Source organism: Gopherus evgoodei, chromosome 16 (assembly GCF_007399415.2).
Source record: "Gopherus evgoodei ecotype Sinaloan lineage chromosome 16, rGopEvg1_v1.p, whole genome shotgun sequence".
NCBI lineage: Eukaryota > Metazoa > Chordata > Testudines > Testudinidae > Gopherus > Gopherus evgoodei.
Window position 1 is genome coordinate 22,426,777 of NC_044337.1, and position 18,023 is coordinate 22,444,799.

The 18,023-nt window shown below is 48.8% G+C and overlaps 1 protein-coding gene across 1 annotated transcript in view; it reads right to left on the reverse strand.

The window, feature by feature from the left end:
- The window catches only part of TTLL11 (tubulin tyrosine ligase like 11), a 216,625-nt gene extending 198,602 nt beyond the window's left edge, over positions 1-18,023 (reverse strand). Inside the window, exon 1 of the mRNA XM_030535334.1 lies at positions 17,902-18,023. The gene's annotated coding sequence lies outside the window, so the exon portion shown is untranslated. The remainder of the gene's footprint in view (positions 1-17,901) is intronic.

The window sequence follows — 18,023 nt, forward strand, 5'->3', positions numbered from 1 at the left end:
TCCACAGCTGGCAGAGCCGGCACCAGTTCTCCAAGGCTGCCTGTTGATCTGCTCCCAACCACGGAACAACCCGTGAGCTCTGGGCCCAAAAAGCTCGGCACCCTGGTACGTTCCCTCCTGGGCAACAGGTCTCTGTTCTCCTTAGCCATGGCGCACAGCCAGGGCCTGTTCCCGGGCTCCCTTGCTGGGGTATTTCCTCCTGCGATTAGCCTCAAGGGGGAGGGACGTTATGTCCCCTTCCAAACACCAGCGTGATTCAAAGCGGGTCCCTGCAGCAGAGAGGGGCAGTTTGGACACAGCGCGGCCGCAGTCCCACCCGGGCAGTTGGAGAGGAGTGGGTTTTCTCACACAGCACCACTAGGGGTCAGCCAAACTTCATTTTCCTCCACTCCCTCTGCCCAGAGCTGCGGGCAGGCTCTGTCTGGCCAAGGTTTGGCCTCGCACGGGCCGTGTCCCCAGCCTGGGCTGGGCATGAGCCAGCTCCCTGTGCAGACGTGCTGCATGGCCCCACTGGCCTCCTCCCCAGAGCTAAGCTACCAGCCTGGCAATCAACAGCGGGTGCCACCAACCAACACAGGGCAGAGCAGGCCTAGGAACGAATGTGCGGCAGCTCTTCCTGCCCCACCACCCCAACCCCGCGAGGGCTGCTGCTTTAGGGAGCCCTAGAGGCTACTGCTCTCTAGGCCGCTGCAGTACGGAGTCCTCCCCGTGCCACAAGCTGGTTCCCCAGAACGTCTCCCTGTTGGGGACGCTGCCCGCAAGGCCTGGGCCCTGGAGCATGAGCCTGGCCGGGGAACAGTCGGGCTGCACACAGCGCAGGGAGGCCTGCTGGAGCCCATGGCCTGCTCAGTGAAGGGACGAGGCCAAGCATCCCACGGCAGTGCAGGGGGGAGCTGACTGTGCTGTGCCTGTGCTGCTGAAGGCGCTGCCCTGGGCGAGCAAGGGGGGCAGGCTGGAGAACAGAGAATAGCAATGACCATGTGTTAAGCAAATGGCGTTCTCATACTGCACCGAGCACGGGGCTCCCCCAGGACAGCCTCACCCCTCCTTGGCTATGGCTACCTGGCCAGGTTGCCCAGGGCTGCCCCTCAGCACACTGCCTGCTGCTCAGAGGGGATAGGGCAGGAGCAACAGGTGGGTTGGGAGTTTGCTCAGCCTGAATAGCAGCAGCCACTGGCCCAGCTGGACCGCGAGTTCTGCAGGGCGGGGCCTTGCCTTGTGGGGTTGGCAAGTGCTGGCCGCCTCCTAGATCTTCACACTGTGCCCATCACTGGGCTCTGGGTGTCTCAATCTCTCCTGCCCCAGCTGGTGCTTCCAAGGGAGTCACATGCCCCACAGCCCCATCCTCGGCTAGAAAGCAGCCACGAAGATGACAGGTTATGGGGGCGACCGAACCAGCAGCAGGGACGGCCATCACCCCCTGGGCCTGGGGGGCAGCTGAGGAAGCCAGGCAGACAGCTGGAGGCCACCTTGCCAGCAGCACAGCAAAGAAGCCTCCAGCCTCCCGCTGCTGCCCATAGCGGCCACGCTCGGCAGGACGCTCGAGGGAGCCGGCGGGCGGCTGGGTGCACACAGCTCAGCTGCTCTCCAGCGTGTCGCACTAGCTAAGCGATGGATTATGGCCAAGAGTTTCCTTAACCACACATGGTCCTTACAAGCCCTGCACCTCCGTGGCCACCCATGCCCCCTGGCCACTCAGCGCAGGGTGGGGGGGTGCCCTTTGTTTGATGGGTGTCTGGACAGCATCTCTGTCCCCACCATCTCCCCCAGCTGCTGCGCTAATCCCAGGTTGCAGGCATTCAACACGCCCCTAATCGCACACTGGCCTGGGGGGTCCGACGGGTCCAGACAATGCCAGAACCTCAAGGCATCTCTGCCACCACCTGTCACCCCCCCACGGGCCACTGGTACAGTTACAGCTCTTGGGACCAGCCTGTCAGTTTTAGGTAGCAGCTTCGCTCCCAGGTGCCCACTCATTCAAATTGCAGCTGGGAAAATTTGGCCTGCTCTGGCTCATGAGATCCTTGGCAGAATGGGGGGAGATGCAGGTTAGGGGCTGGAGTGCTGAGGAGCCAGGGGTGGGGTGGAGTTAGCCCACAGCTGGCACCACATCAAACAAGCCTACCCGGACCCATGGGCCCAGAAATGAAAACGGTGCCTTTGGGAGTGGGGGTTTGCTCACCCAGGCTTGCACAGCAGTATCAGAAGGGCCACCGCGGAGTGGGATGGGATGCAAAATGATAGCAAACCCCGGTGTCGGACAAGAGGAGGGGGCGGGGTGAAGGGAGTGGGATTGTTATGGGGGAACAGCCCCTATGGGTTAAAAAAAATCCCGAGTGATTTCAGTGGAGAAACTGCAACTGGGGAAGTTTTATCCTAACTAATGGCATGTCAGACCTCCAGCTCTGTCCCACAAGGCAGCAGCAGACGGGTCCCCTCCCTCGCTATTCAATTCTCCAGCACCTAGCCCGTTTCATCCCCTATTCAGTTCTACAGGGTGCTGCACTGGCATTAGGGAGACTTGGTGATCTTTTCGGGTCTTCCTAGCCCAGCAAGGTCGGTAGGTGACACTCAGGAGAGAAGCAGTCAGAGGGAACAAGTGGCTCCATGGGCAGGTGAGGAGTAGAGTGTTTATTTTTTAACTTCCTGTTCAGTACATAGGGCCTGACCCAAAGCTCAGGGGAGTCAGAGGGCATCTTTCCATTAACTTCAGTGGGCTTTGGATCAAGCCCCTAAAGCAGCGTTTCTCAAATGGGGGTCAACGAGAGTATTCCAGGGGATCCATGGGCCATGCCAAATAACTCCTCCTCCTCCTCCTCCTTCCCAGCGCCTCCTGCACGCCGGGGAACAGCTGTTCAGCTCTGTGCAGGAGGTGCTGGGAGGGAGGGGAAAAGGGGGGGGATAGGGTGCTCAGGGGAGGGGGCAGAAAGAGGTGGGGAAGAGAAGGGGTGGGGTGGAGCAGGGGCAGAAAGAGGTGGAGTGGGGGCAGAGTTTGGGGGTGAGCAGGGTGCTTGCGGTCCACACATTATTTTTAATCAAAATGGGGGTCCTCGGTTTGCTAAAGTTTGAGAATCGCTGCCCTAAAGCATAAAACATGCAATCGCTCTGCCTTTAAATTGGTCACCCCTGCTTTCCCAGGTACAACACCGGACTAGGTTAGGCATTAGTTAAAGCACTTTGCATCTTTCAGTGGCTAATGGGAAATGGTCCCTGTCTAGTTTATAAGAACAGCCATAGGATCAGACCAATGGTCCATCTCACCAAATATCCTGTCTCGGACAGTGGCCAGTGCCAGATGCTTCAGATGGAATGAACAGAACAGGGCAATTTCAAGTGATCCATCCCTGTCATCCACTCCTAGATTCTGGCAGTTGGAGGTTTAAAGACCTTTGAAGCATGGGGTTGCATCTCTGACCATCTTGGCTAATAGCCATTGATGGACCTTTCCTCCAGGAATTTACCTAGTTCTCTTTTGAACCCTGTTATACGTTTGGCCTTCACAACAATCCCTCAGTGAGTTCCACAGGTGGCCTGTGTTGTGGGAAGTACTGCCTTTTCTTTGTTTTAAACCTGCTGCCTGTTCATTTCACTGAATAATTTAGTATAATCTGCAAATTTTGTCACCTTGCTGTTCACCTTTTTCCAGATTATTTACGAGTATGTTGAACAACATCGGTTCCAGTACAGACCCCTGGGAGACCCGCACTACTTATCTTTCCCCACAGTGAAAACTGACCATTTATTCCTACCCTTTGTTTCCTGTCTTAACCTGTTACTGATCCATGAGATGACCTTCCCTCTTATCCCACGACTGCTTACTTTGCTTAAGAGCCTTTGGTGCGGGACCTTGTCAAAGGCTTTCTGAAAGTCCAAGTACACTAAATCCATTGAATCACCCTTGTTCACAGGCTTGTGTTGACTTCCTCAAAGAATTCTAATAGATTCGTGAGGCATGATTTCCCTTTACAAAAGCAATGTTGACTCTTCCCCAACACATCATGTTTATTACCTATGTGTCTGATAATTTTGGCTGAAACTACAGTAAAGGACAATTTGCCTGGTACTGAAGTTAGGCTTATCATCCTATAATTGCCAGATCGCCTCTGGAGTCTTTTTTAAAAGTAGGCATTACAACAGCTATCCTCCAGTCATTTGGTACAGAGGCTGATGTAAACCATAGGTTACATTTACCACAGTTACTAGTTCTGCAGTTTCATATTTGAATTCCTTTACAACTCTTGGGGGAATACCATCTGGCCCTGCTGACTTATTACAGTTTAATTTATCAATTTGCCCCCAAAATCTCCTCGACTGGCACCTCAATCTGGGGCAGTTCCTCAGATGTGTCACCTAAAAAGAATGGCTCAGGTATAGGGATCTCCCACACATCCTCTGCAGAGAAGACTGATGCAAAGAATTAATTTAGCTTCTCTGCAACAACTTTGTCATTTTTGAGTGCTCCTTTAGCACTTCGATCATCCCGTGGCCCCACTGACTCTTTCTGATGGACTTAAACAGCCAATAAATAAATTAAATTAAATTAAAATTGTTTTTGTGTCTTTAGCTAGGTGCTCTTCAAATTTTTTCTTGGCCTAACTTATACTTTTACACTTGACATACCAGAGTTTATGCTCCTTTCTACTTTCCTCACTAGGATTTGACTTTCAATTTCTAAAGGATGCCTTTTCGCCTCTGTCTCTCTTATTCTGTTATGGTGGCATTTTGTTGGTTCTCTTACTGTTTGTTCTTTTATTTGGGGGGTTACATTTAGTATGAGCCTCCATTATGGTGTTTTTAAATAGATATTCTCCATGCAATTTGCAGGCATTTCAACTCTATGGCTGTTCCTTTTCGTTTCTATTTTTGTGTAGTTCCCCTTGGCGTTTTTTCCACTTACAAGGATATTAAATTTAATTATATTACGATTGCTATTACCAAGAAGTTCTGCTATATTTCAACTCTTGGACCAGATCCTGTGCACCACTTAGGATTAAATCAAGAATTGCTTCTCCCTATGTGGGTTCCAGGAAAAGCTGCTCCAAGGAGCAGTCATTTATGGTGTCTAGAAATTCCCTCTGCATCACATCCTGAGGTGACATACACCCAACCAACATGAGGATAGCTGAAATCCCCCATTTTTATAGTGTTTTCTGCCTTCGCAGCCTCTCTACTCTCCCTGCACATTTCACAATCACCATCCTGGTCAGGTGGTCAGGAGTATATTCCTGCTGCTACACTCATTGTTCAAGCATAGAATTCCTCCCCAGAGAGACATTTCTATCTATCTAGGGGGCAGTTTAATTCATTTAAGATTTTACTGTATTTGAAGTGATAGTTTCTTTCACATATAGTGCCACTCCCCCACCACCACAACCTACCCTGTCATTCCTATATATTTTGTACCCTGGTATTACTGTGTCCCATAGATTATCCTCATTTCACCAAGTTTCTGTGATATCTGTTCCTCTAATGCCAGGCACTCTAGTTCATCCATCTAGTATTTAGACTCCTGGCAGTCACATATAAGCACTTGCACATTTTGTCAGGTGTCCTCATCTCAACTAGCACTTACGGGCAATTTTGCTGGCAGTCTCAGGAGAGAGCTACCCAACGGCTACATGAGGCTGGGAACGGAACTCTTTCTGCTCTAGAGCTGAGCCGGGCATCCTGGCAGGGCAGTGTGTTGAAGCCGGCCCTCCTATCACCTACACCCTATGCACAGACTCCAGGGCCCCAGGCCCCTGGAATAGCAGGTCAGCTTTTTCCCCACCACACAGTCACAGAGAAACGTTTGCAATTGCTTTAAAAATCTATTCCGTGATCCATACTTTGTAGACTAAGCCATGCCAACATGACGTCGTTCTCACACAGAGCCTTCCAGGGGGCCTTTTCAATGATTAACAACGTCCAGCTATTATTATAATTACAGCGCATCAGGATGGAAGCTCTCCGATGAGATGGACTATTTGTCTGATCCAACAGAGAGGCAGGCGAGACTGGACTAGATGGGCAGTTGGTCTAGTCTGGTCAACATCTCTCTCATTCATATTCTAGGAATACTTGAGTTATTCTTTAATCACATTGCACCCATAGGAAAATCCTATGGAATTTAATAGGGATTAAACCGACTAGGTTCTATGGAGGTCACACTGAAAGTGTATTGACATTAATTGGTTATCTTGCTATCTGGTCACCCTATATCAAGTGTGAAAAATTGGGACAGGGTGAGGGGTAATAGGTGCCTATATAAGACAAAGCCTTGAATATCGGGACTATCCCTATAAAATCAGGACATCTGGTTACCCTATCTTGATACCTTTCAATAGGATTTCCATACCATGCTTTATAGCTCCATAGTAGGGACACGGTTCTCTATTATTCAAGCATCCTATGGAAAAAGTGCATTATTTTCTATTGTCCTTATGTAGAATACCTACAGAATATAAGTTCTATACCTTCCAAAAGACACCTGGCTGTAGGGGACACATTGCGGAAATGAACTATTTGGGAGGGAGGAGGAGAGGAAGAGACACTATTACTATTTAACATTTTTATTATGCTTCCTTCATAGGAAGAAACTTTCCCCCTTCTTTGCTGTCTGGTAAGCTGCTAGCAATCATCAGGCAGACAGGTGGTAAAGATTCATACCCATCAAACAATGCCATTTAGTTTGTAACCTGTGACTAAATCTGGTGTTAGCTTTAATTTCAGTCTGCTTTAGGGCTCGCTTGTTAATCTCTATGCAAAGCAGATGAAATGAATATGCAGCATTTTGGATGTAATTGTACAGCTTCAATTCAGCACTATAATTTTCCAAACAGGATCTTGCAATCAAGCTTCTATTCATTAGTCTATAAACAATTTAGTTTCTCAGCTCTCCAGTATGCCAATCATTTCAGTGGAGTGAGCATCTCTGACAAAAAAGGAGGAAAGTTTCCTTTGTGTAACAGACAGAGGTAAAAGTTGCTGGGTAACTTTAGTCCACTTCACACGAGAGATTCTGGAGGCTTTTTTTGTTGTTTTCCTGGGCCTGGCAAACTGGTTCTGAAGGACTGAGTGGCATTTTCCCCCTAGGTGAGAGCCCCCCAAATCTGGCCAATAACAAACCCTTTCATGACCAGACACAACACCAAGGTCCTGACCACATGTGACCATTAAAGATCCTCTGACAGCTTTTGAAAATGGGGTCCTGAGCCCCAAGAACAATTTCCCCTTGGATAATGTCATCCTGCGGATCTTCCTTCCTCCTGGCATTTCGATCAGAGGATTTTCTCCTTCACTTCTTGTCCTAAATCATCACGTGGCATTGCTGCTCTTTATTAAAATAGCGGTCACCTTTCACCCCAGAGGTGGCTGCATGTCAGTGGTGGAAGCGATCCTTCTGTATAGGTGTAGAGTAGGTCTGGATTTCTGCTTGCTAAGCCTGCAGGCTCCCTCTGATGGGATTCCCATGCCAGTGTCAGATGGTGACCATAGTAGGACCATACTGAGTTTATCCTGGAAACTCCTCGGGGCGCTCAGGATCTGGGTAGACCCTCCCTGCAGCGTGACGGTCACAGCATTTGGCCCCAATGCAGAGACAGAGCAATACAATGCAGAACTGCCCAGACTAAGCATCCCTGTGAAGCCTTCATTCAGCAGACCCTCCCCCATCCATAGGAGCCCTCTCGCTACCCACATGCATAGCACCTCCCTGGGACATTCAGGTCTGGAAGAGAAGATTCTTGTCCCCTCTAAGAGGGGCTCAAAATGCCCTCCCCGGCTCTGAGGCCAGAACTGTGTGTCTCCTCCGCAGCCCTCTTTCTCGGTCACGGTTAATAGTAGCGATCCCCCCTTCCATGTTCTCCTCCGGCTCCTGCAACTTCCCCTTCCTGTCCTTTGCCCACTGCCCTCTCTACTTCCCTCCAACCTCACCTACTCACCTGCCACCCTCTTCCCCCACTCCACGCATGGGGCAGAAGGGGCAAGCAACTTGGTGACGCATTTCTCTGCCCCCTTGGTCAGCAGGGCCATCTCCCAGGCTGCACTGCTTTGCTTCCCCTCCTGGAGGGGCTCCGGGTGCCCAAAGGGAACTGGGCCAGCACCCTGGGCTGGAGGGTACTTTTAAATGTCACATCAGCGATGCCAGAGGTTTCCGCCTCTTTGCTTTGGGCTCCCCAGTAAGATAAAGCCTGAGTTCATGACGTTTTAGAAAGAGGAATCATTTAATTTAGGAAAGCATTAGCTTCTGGGCTGGACGGGCCTGGGCATTAGGTCCTTCATCTCTACGGCACCAATTCAGATCCAGCTCCAGGGCAGTACTGGACAAACATCCTCCCATGGCTGGTGCATGAACTGCCAGCTGGGGAAGGCTAGCCTCATAGACTCATAGACTCATAGACTAATAGGTCAGAAGGGACCAATCTGATCATCTAGTCTGACCTCCTGCACAAGGCAGGCCACAGAACCCCACCCATCCAATTTTATAACAACCCCTATCCCAGGATCGAGTTATTGAAATCTTCAAAACTGGTTTGAAGACCTCAAGCTGCAGAGAAACCACCAGCAAGCGACCCATGCCCCACGCTGCAGGGGAAGGCGAAAAACCTCCAGCCCTCAGCATGCCCCTTCTGCCTGAGCCCCCCCCCAATGTGGGAGCCCAGAGCCCCCCACTGCGGCCGCCGGCGCCTGATCCAGGTTAGTGCCCCCAGCCCTGGAGCTCTGGGAGGGCAAGTGACGGGGCCCCAGTCCAAGCTGGGGCCGTGGCACAAGGGGAGCTGCAGAGCAAGAGGGAGACTGGGGGTGGAGCATGAGCGGGGCCACGCCTGGCTGTTTGGGGAAGCCCAGCCTATGATACCTGCTGCCCATGCATCCTCCCCATGAGATGGCCGTTCGCTAGGCTATGCAAAGTGGGCTTGGGGGCGCTCAGGCAGCTCCTAGCAGACAGCTGCCAATAGCAGAAGCACAACACAGAGACTAAGGGTTGAATGGACTAGTGAGAAGGCAGGATGGCCCAGTGGTTAGGGGCTTAACCCAGGAATCAGGAGACCTGGGTTTGATTCCTTACAATACCACTGACTTCCTGAGTGAGCATGGGCAAGTCACTCAGCATCTCTGTGCCTCAGTTCCCCTCTGCCAATGGGGATAACAGCCCTGCCTCGCGGGGCTGTTGGGATGATAAATACACCGAATATGGTGACATACTCAGATTCTATGGCAACGGGGTGATAGAACGAACGACTAGCTAGATCCCCAGGCAAGGCTGGAACACGCTGAAGGGTGTAGCCTAGACAAGTCCTGCACTCCAGGCCCCTGTTCTGGAGGTAAAACATTTCCAGCTCCAGGGCTCTTAATCCACCCAGCTAGGTGGTGAATGTTTTGTTTAAATGTTGCTGGGCTCTGTGGGCATTTTATCTACTTCAATCCATCCGCCAAGCATGCGCGGCTATCGACCGCATGGGAAACAGACAAATCCCACACAAGCGGGGCCAAACCTCGCCATCAGCTGGACGGATGAATACGAACTCCTGGCAACACACCGTGGTGCTCCCCATTCAAGCTCTGCAGCGACGTGACCGACACTGAAGCCTCCTCTTCACTTACAGCAAGCTAGGGCTCGCGTGGCCCAGGCATTGCTGAGAACAGCCACAAAAGGCAGCGCCGGCAGTGGACACGCTTAGCATCGTCTCCATTTCCAAGTGAATATCGACAGGTCTAATTACAGACTATCACGCAGACAGCTTGTTCGCTTGTCACACAAAAACCGCTACTGAACCCTAAGCCACAGTATTCACAGAACACAGCAAGACACCACTGAGACCGCACAGGGAACTAGGCAGGCAAACCACCTCCAGCAAAACTAATTACTTCCTGATTGTCTCAAGCCACCCACTGGGTATAATAGTATAGACTAAATTCAGCATATACATAACTAAGTATTTGGCACCAATTTGGAATACAACAATCATCCTCTGCATTGCATAATTAAAATCTGATCACTCGGAAGAATTATTTCCTATTCTAAGGATTGGGTAAGGATTGCATAATGCGGTGTAAGAGAAGGCGGCAATCTAGCAGTGACACGCTCCAGTACTAATGGTATTCAACCATACACTGGCTTTCCAAAAAGGCAGGTTTAAAACTTGGTGCAGTGTGAAATGATGGGGGACAGGGAGGGTTGTTTGCAGTCAGGAGGGTTTATGAGCCTAGTTTTAGCAACCGGTCTGATGTCATCTCAGGTTTCAGCAGAGATGTTGCAATGCCCGACCAGCAGCATTTGATGCGGTACAAGGGACCTGCAGCAACCTTAACTCTGCCTTTTTCTGTGTATGCAGCACAACGGGCTCAGCCCTTCTACACATCGGCAGCTTCTCACACTGGCCACCTGACAGGCCAGGAAAAGGGCCAAGCAGAGAGCAGTGTGCAAGCCAGCGCATTCCCCAATCTCCCGGGAGAGCAGAGAAGAAAGGCCGTTACTGATCAACCCATTTTGGCTTCTTTTGTAACAACACAGCAGAACCACATCACTTGTTTATGGAGGTCATTGGAAACCAGGCTGCTGCCACTCCAAGCCATGTCTGAGTTACCAGAGCATGAGAAGGGCAACAGAGGAGAGGTCAAAGGATTTAAAAAAAAAAACAAAAAACCTCCGAGAATGCAAAATTGGAGAGGATTCCTTAGCGTGCTGGGCTGTTGCAAGATCCAGTGGGGAAGTGATTAGAAGCCACTGGAAATAAAGGTTTAGAACTGGCTCCAGGAAAGCACTGGGGAAAAATAACTACCCAAGAGTGTTTCACAAATGTTGGTTCCCATTTATAAGTGAATTCACTTTGGCCATGTTTTCTTGCATTTCTTTTTCATGCACACATCGCCCTTGCTAGCTTTCTGTGCAAGCATCAGTGCTAACGGTAAGCTCACTCGCTCATGTACCCCCCACCCTGAGCCTTGCAGTAGATGCTCCCTTGGCATCACAGGGGAGCTTTGGGGCCTAATCCTGTTCTGTCACACTGGTGTAAATCTGGAGTAATACCACTGAAGGCAGTGGGGTTACTGAAGCAGCAAAGAGAGATTTTTTTCCATTCACTTCATCCCACTGGTTTGCAGCTGGATCATACAGTGGCCATGCAAGCAGGGGTGGGGCTGCTCGGCTGCTCCCAAAGCATGAGCACATTCCTTTGCATTGACCCTTTGCAAGCAGAGAGTTGACCTCTATACCTGCAAAGCAATGAGGCTTCACGGCCAGGTCTATTGTGATTGTGCGTCTGCTAAAGGCATTTGGAAGGACACAGTAATAAGAAATAAAATAAAATGGAACGTGTGCGTCTGATCCATTGGCTTCCCTTTGAGGCCCCCTGGAGACTCAGCAAGAATGAAAAAGAATACGTGGATATTGCAGGAGCCCTGGCATTTGACAGCAGGCCAGCCCTTCGGTTGGCTGCTGCCATGGCTTGCACTGTCCAAGCTCATAAATCACCCGAAGTGACATCCTTTTCACAAGTCGATTCCCAGCCAGGATATTCCTATTCCTGCTGATTACACATCAGTGCGCTCGGGGGAAGTTGTATCTCCCATTTCCAGGAAGGGAGGCACCGCAAGGAAAATGCATTGATAAAAAGGAGAATGAAATCAGCTTTGTTCATGCTGCGAATCCTCTATTGTTCCTGCTGAAATCGTCAGCCATCACTGGAGAAAGTATTTCCTAAGCGATAAATCTCCTGGGCTCCTCTGCAGCCTTTGCCTTGGCACAAGCTCCTTCTTGGGTTGTTTTGAAAGAAAAGCGGCCTTCGCCGCAAGGCTGTCTTTGCGAGATACAGACTTTATTTGATTAACACTTTCACCTTCCACCCCTGATCCTTTGCTGGGGCTACACCTCTGCAGGACGGATGCCAAGCACTTTGAGAGCTCCTGGGACGGGGTGCTTAGGTCTTCGGGGCCGGACTTGCGTTGGCCTGTAGCTATGCCACATTGCGTCCATCAGAACTCACAAGGCAAGTGGGGCCAGGCCAAAGACCTCAAAGGGGCACCTAGAATAGCAGGAGGTGGAGTTGGCAATTGCGTGGGTCAGCTCCTTAACCAGCGCCTCACTGTGACGCTAGGAGCCACCACGCTGCTGGAGCTGGGTCCTGCACAACAGCAAAAAGCAGAGCACGTAGATGTTGGGCCTAGAGGGGATCATTATTACCACCTAGTCTGAGCCCCCGAGTAGCACAGGCCAGAGAACTACACCCAGGGATTCCTGCATCGCGCTCATAACTTCTAGATGAGAGCAGTTAGAAGGAGACATCCAATTTTGGGGTCACTGAGATCACATGGCACTTTTTGCAAGATCAGTACTGCTGACCATGCTGTTCTGCTTTCTTAACTTCACCATGCAAATCCAATTAGCGACAGCATTCTTCACCTCTCAGCCTAGACCACAGCGTTGTGCTGCTGCGCACAGATGGAACAGCTACTGTGTTTCAACCCACAGGAGGCTGACTCAGTAGGGGGGGACGTAACAGCCGTATGCAGGAGGGTGGCAGCATGATTCAAGTGCGGTGTCATCAAGTGTTCTGGGTTCTGTCCCAGGCTGTGCCACAGACTCGTTGTATTTGATGGACAAGTCGCTTTGTCTCAGTTTCCTCCCATTTGTAAAATGGGGATTAATAATACTTACCTGCTTTCATGAACTGATGTTTGTAAGTGCTTTGGGATCCTTGTTAGCTCTATGCCACTGAGCTGGTTTTCCAAAATTTCAGAGTTAAGTTAAAGTAGTTTCTCACTGACATTATAAAGCCACCCATAAAACACATCTATCCACTTAGCTGCTTGTAAAGCCTGTTCTTTAGGTCTCTTCAGGTTGGCTGTGTCCCTTGAACAAAACGTCCCTCCTTGGCCTGTGCCCAGAGCTAATGCGATCCTGGGGTGCACGAAGCAGGAATCTCGAGAAGGAACAGAGAGGTTATTTTAGCTCTGTATCTGGCACTGGTGCAACCGCTGCTGGAATGCTGTGCCCAGGTGTGGTGGCCATGATGCAAGAAGGATGTTGATAAATTAGAGAGGGTTCCGAAAAGAGACACAAAAATGATAAGAAAACCAGCCTTATAGTGATAGACTAAGCTCAAAGAGTTCAGTCTATTTAGCTTAAAGTTAAGGGGTGACTTGATGATCATCTAGAAGTACCGATGTGGGGAAAAAATATTTGAGTGGACTCTTCAGTCTAGCAAAGAAAGGACTGACACAATCAAATGGCTGGAAGTTGAAACTAGACAAATTCCCAAGGAAAATAAGGCCTGAATTTGTACCACAGGGTAATTACCCACTGGAACATTTCACCATGGGTGCTATGAGTCTCTATCACTGACAATGTTTAAATCAACAATGGCTGTTTTTCTAGAAGATCTTCCCTGGGAACTATCAGGAGAGGCTCTCTGGCCTGTGTTCTACAGCTCAGTCTGGATGATCAGAATGGTCCCGTCTGGCCTCTGATGAAAGCCTTGAGCTTGGCAATTCCATTGACCTGGTGTCATATTTATAAAGCTCCAGGGTAAGGCTTGCTAAACCACCCAAGTGACTTAGACGGGCACATGTCAATCAATAGGATGCTGGAGCCGAAGCATCTTAGGGTCTTAAGAAAACGATCCCTGGCCTGTCTTCTTCATGTGGACACAGAGTTTCCAAAGAGCCCAACACCCAGAATGATCACTTATTTGGGGGCCTAAAAGGGAGCTGAGGTCTCTACAATCTGGCCCATGTGGGTGGAACTTTGAAAATTCTGGCCACTGAGCTGCTCTGCATCATCAGGGCTGAAAGGAACATGGTCCAGTGGGTTCAAAAGCAGGAGCCTGCAGCTCAGTACCGATGTAGTTGGCTAAATACAGGTGTTAGGTGACCTCCCGCGAGGTCACGGAGAGCATCTCTCAATGCAGCAGGCTCCCCCTTACTGGAGGGTGGCAGTGGTGGAGGAAATAATCACTTAATTTGACAGCTGATATTTTGGTAATTGAGATGATCATCTCTGAGACCAAAGCAATCAGACCAGAACCGTTCTGCACTCCCTAGGGAGAGAAGCAGTGTGAAATTCACATTGTAAGAATTCAGACACTGAACCTTTCCAACAATCAAGAATTAGGAGCGTATTATCCAGGCATGCACAGGAAATGCTCTATTAGGCCCCAACTTTGCAGCCTCTCCGTGGTCCAATCTCCTTTCAATTCCTATGGCGTTCCACAGGCAGAGTGGGTACAGAACTGAGCCTTTGGTATGCTAGAATGGACCAAATTATTCAATATCCCAGTTTTTCTGCAATTCTTCTTGTTAAATCCTTATTCCTGGCACGCGACACATTACAGGAGAACATCTGCCTGGCTTAGCCTAGGGGATATTCTAATGTTACAATGCGGGTCTTACAGTAAACTAGCAGTCTAATACTGGGATTGCATCAGAGGCTCAGTGGGAGGGGTCGACACTGGGAAGCCCTCGTACAAAGAAACTGTTCTGACATGAACCCAAATATGCAGCCCTGTGCCCTTTAGAATTAAAGTAGGCTTACAATACAAAGAACTGCATTTAACCTAGATTCTTCACATTATCTGATTACAGGTAAGGATCAGTCATCACCAGAGATAAGCAAACCAGAACCATCACCCACTGAATCCGAAGAAGAGACCATGCAAATCCATCTTTTCTGGTACTCTCAGAGCTGACAGAGACATAGTTAGCTGTGGCCAAGTATTTAAAATGCAGGAATCAGGCTGATAGTTGTACAAGAAATATAATCAAGTTTTAAAATAAATACAAGCAAAATGATCTGATTTTCATCAGCATCATCAGCTGCCTTTCAGGAAGCCCCAGTCATCCCCCTGTTCTTCATTTCTGGTTTACAAATGACTTCATTCCTTGTTGCTTTGGAAACCATCACAAAGACCCTCTGCATCACCCAAAATAACTAGCAACAGATGCTGCTTTGACCTTAGCAACTTCCTGGAAACATACATTTGTCAAAATGAAAATAAAAAGATTAATGTGAAGGAGGCGCTTGAAGTTACAAGGAAATAGCAACACACAAACCCAGCCATAGGAGCCTGCCATTTGTAATGGCAATGCAACGCTTGGCCAAGCAAAGGACAAACAGGCTACAGACTCTAGCTGACTGATGTTGGGTCACTCCCATCTCCACATGGCACGTTCTGGGCAGCTCGCCCACATTGGTGAGGTGACCATACAAGGTTTCTCGGATTTTTAGGCCTAATCCTAGGAGATGCTGAGCACCGACTGGAAGGTGATGAATGCTCTTAATGTCATGATACAGGGAATCATGGACTCTCCAGATATGGTTATGCTAGAAATGCTGCAGTGCTGTGGTATAGAACATAAGGGGTACTTCCTTCACTGCAGTAAATCCACCTCTCTGAGAGGCGTGAGTAGATTGACAGAAGAATTTTTCTGGCAATCTAGTCGTCTACACTGGAGCTTACATTGGCTTAGTTATAGGGCTTAGTTTTCATAGCTCTGAGTGATGTAGTTGAGCTGCCCTAACTTTGTACTGTGGACCTGCCCCTCAGCCCCTATTAACCAGGAGGCACCTATTATACAAAGCTATGCACCACACAAACAGGCTTCTACACACAATGCCACCTGGATCTGCCTTTGTTTACCAGAACTACACCCGTCTGAATCACCAAGGGCACACAGTGACATCTAGTGGCTGTATGATGTATCAGAGGGGTAGCTGTGTTAGTCTGGATCTGTAAAAGCAGCAAAGAATCCTGTGGCACCTTATAGACTAACAGACGTTTTGGAGCATGAGCTTTCATGGGTGAATATCCACTTCATCAGATGCATTCACCCACGAAAGCTCATGCTCCAAAATGTCTGTTAGTCTATAAGGTGCCACAGGACTCTTTGCTGGCTGTATGATGTTACTATAAGAAAACATGACATTACGCTTACTGGATTCAACGGGAGTTGAGGGTGCTCAGCTGCACCTCTGCAAGCAAGACCCACTTCAGGAGTACAGGCCATTTTCTGAATATTCATGACCAGCCCAGGAAGGAGTGATGGCTCAGACTCCAGCATTATGAATCTCGCATTTTCCATGGGCTCTCACCTCACTTGAGGAGAGAGACACCAGCCATCTGTTTGAGTTTCATATTTACCATCTTTTTCCAACATGGCACAGGAAACAGAGTAGGAAATGGCCATCTAGTCTAGCTCCACAGCAATGCAGGATAGCTCCCGGGGGGACATCTACTGGTGCTTGGTGCAGCCTGGTTTTACATGTCCCAGGTAATGGAGCTTCCAACAGTTTCTTTAGAAAATTATTTCACAGTTTCATATATGTCGCACTCAAGATTTTGTTATCACTTAGTGTCCCAAATCCTCATGCTGCGTTACTGGGCAACTGTTCAAGAGCTGCTACATTCCACCCCAGAGGTAGTTGCATTTTAGGGGTGGGTCAATCATACCCTTGCTCTAGCTTTATATACATTTACAAGATGCAGGGGAATTAAGTGTTAAACAAGAATAGAATGAAAAATTCTTTAGCAATATGTTTATCAACAGCGTTTACTAGGAAGACTATCTGTTTCCGGCTTATTCTTTGCTGAATACTGTAAAAAAAATTATGAGACAAGGTGGATGAAGCAATATCTTTCATCATCTCTTTCACCAACAGAAGTCTGGCCAAGGAAAGATAGTACCTCACCTACCTTCTCTCTCTCTAATATCCTGGGACCAACAAGGCTACAACACCACTACAATCAATCAAAAACATCAATAATAATTGCATTTAGCATGAGTTCTCATTCTAAATGCCCTGTGATATTTATAGGTTAATTTATGAATATCTTCCTTTGCATTGCTTCAGAACTGCATTGTGTAGATAATATTGAGACTGAAGCAGCATCGTTATGTATAAATCATGATGTTTTTCTTTCAAGGATGCTTACAAAAATACGGTGTTAGCTTAGAGAATTTTTTTTTAACCTGTCTATAGTGCAACAGCCTGTTTCAATTGCTCTGCAGTTGTCATTGCCTCGCTTTTTGGTTGCTCTCTTGCCTTTTATTTCCTACAATATGCAGAAGTCTCCATTTTGGGAGGAGGAAGAAGCGGTGCTGCTAACCATGGTTTCTGTGTTACCAACCCCACACACTAGCTAAGTATTCTACACCCACAGAGGATAAGAGCTTACTACTGATACCAACTAACAGAGTTACTCCTGTATCTCAGGTGCTTGGAGACCCAGGCTTTTAGTGTTGAAGGCTGTAGGGTCAACCCCCCTTAATAACTTTTTAAGAGGTGGGGGCTTTGTTAATGAACAAATTGAAGTGTTATTTATGAAGCCCTTGCACTCCACTAGAGTGCTCAGGATTGGGCACATCACAATCACATGACTGAAGCTAGAGCTAGTCCAGAAGTACTGAGACTCTGGAGCCAGATCAGAACTTCCTGGCTCTGGCCCATCTCCAAATACAATCAAAGTTTAATAAAAACCCACCCTCCTAATATTCAGAGCAGTGAAGGCAAGCCAGCAGGCTCAGTACAGAGTGACATGCACATGGGGGAGGTAATAAATGTGGAGGCAACAGTGGGCATTCTCCATGACAGTAACAGCCTTGGACTGAAGAGCCTGGAGGGATTTTCAGAAGCAGGGAAGGATGAGTTGAGAGTGAAGGGTGGGACAGCAAGTGTCACATCCCTGGGGCCCTCTCCGCAAGGGCACAATTGCCTGCCAACCTGAGACAGACTCCCAAAAAACCAAACACAGCCAAGAGAAGCCATTTACTTCAAGGAGGAGGAGGGGCACTCAGATGTAGCATGCATCTTTGCAGTTAAGATCTTAAAAAACAATCCCTCTGATCATTCTCTGTGAATTATAAAGCTCACGCAAAGGCCCATCCCCCAGCAACAAACTATCCACAATAGGAGCCAAAAGCACTCACCAACTAGAAGGGAAGGAGACACAGTCTGCTGCAGCCAGATAACAACTTTGAGCATCCACCTTCCAAGTAGAAGACCTTGTCTCTCCCTGAGTTACAGGGGCAGCTAGCAGATGAGCATGCTG